This window comes from Macrobrachium nipponense, chromosome 34 (assembly GCF_015104395.2).
Source record: "Macrobrachium nipponense isolate FS-2020 chromosome 34, ASM1510439v2, whole genome shotgun sequence".
NCBI classification, from domain to species: Eukaryota; Metazoa; Arthropoda; class Malacostraca; order Decapoda; family Palaemonidae; genus Macrobrachium; species Macrobrachium nipponense.
Genome location: NC_061095.1, coordinates 12,814,661 through 12,816,394, shown reverse-complemented (window position 1 = coordinate 12,816,394; position 1,734 = coordinate 12,814,661).

Below are 1,734 nucleotides of genomic sequence, written 5' to 3'. Positions count from 1 at the left end.
GGTGTTTCTATTTCTTCCTTTTATCTCTCTCGCTCTCAGCAAAAGAATTGATAGACAGACAAACAATAATTGCACAGTCCTCTCTTTCTCTCTCTGGAGAAATATATGTATTTATGGGAGGGGGAAAAAGTTGCCTACAGACATTCATTTCAATCTATTGAAACCGTAAGGAGTTATTTCTCTCTCTCTCTTCTCTCTCTGTATTTTAATGAAAATATACAGTAATTTGTGAATAACACAGTGTTGCACATGAAAAAAGTAAAATTAGTGATAATTTTAGAGATACGGCCCTAAGAAAAATTGCAAATTAGTAGTGAAAATTTTCCCTGTGGACATGTTTTCAAGAACGTCATTCCGGCTTACGACGATTTTCGGGTTACGACGCGTCATATGAACTGAACCCCCGTCGTAACCCGGGGACCGCCTGTATTATATATATATATATATATATATATATATATATATATATATATATATATATATAGATATATTATATATATATATACAAAATTAATCCGTTCCGAGGCGCCTTTCGTATCATGAGGTTTTCGTATCTTGGACCACATTTTACATGTAAAATGGCTAATCCGTTCCAAGCCCTCCAAAAGCACCCCAGTAAATTTCATAATAAATAAAAAGCTAAATTGACCTATAAACAATGAAATACTACAACAATTTGGACCTAAATTAATAACGTACTGCTAATTACCTGTAAATAAAGTGTATTAGTGTACATGGTATACAAGAAATACTGTACGATGTAGTAAAATGTGGAAGCTTACCTTTCGAGTGAGGCTATCTCTGAAAGTGGTGATAGAGGAGGAGGTATAAACGGCAGAAACGTACATACGTACGTACATTAACTTTACAAAACATAAAAAATGTAAGAAAAACTAAACTAGAATTTACGAAACACATTAACAAAACTGTAACACTTAACTTTACAAAGAACTAAAATTAGAATTTTTTTTTTTTTTTTTTTTTTTTTTTTTTTTTTTTTTTTTTTTTTTACTTTTTAATACTTTACGTAGGTTTTTTTTTTATACAAAATTTCAACTTCATCACCACTTTCAACTTTCTGTTTTTTAGTATCACTTGGTTCTTCCTTTTTACTTAATCCTGCTAATACTAAAGGCCTCTTTAAAAAAATAACTATCCAAGGAAGATGCTTTCTGCCTACTTTTCACAATGTTCCTGAAACGACTCAGGCAAAAACGTCATCGAACTGGCGCAAGCATACGACCTGGTGTGAGCCTTTTTTGGGGTGTCTTTTTTTTTCTACAAACGATTGCACTTTATGAAAATCAGCTAGAAAACAATCCTTAATTTCTGCCGTTGTCATAGGGGTTGTCCTCCTCCTCCTTGCCGCTGCTAGAGAACTCCTCTTGAACGACGTTATGTTGCATGGCCTCCAACTCCTTCAGGTCATCCGTCGTAAGTTCCTCTTGGTGCTCCTCGAGAAGGTCGTTGATGTTGTCCTCGTTGACGACCAGCCCCATGAACTTGCTGAGTGCAATGATCTCGTCAAGATCTGGTTGCACAACAGTTTCAGGATCGTCAACTGTTTCTGAATCTGCAGCACCAGCTTCGCCCACGTCGAATCCCTCGAAATCTCGGGCGGATACGGCATCAGGCCAAAGTTTCCTCCATGAGGAATTCAAGGTTCGCCTCAAAAACCTCCTGACAAGCTTGGTTGATGAGTCAGATGCATATGACAATGTCGAAATGCTCCTT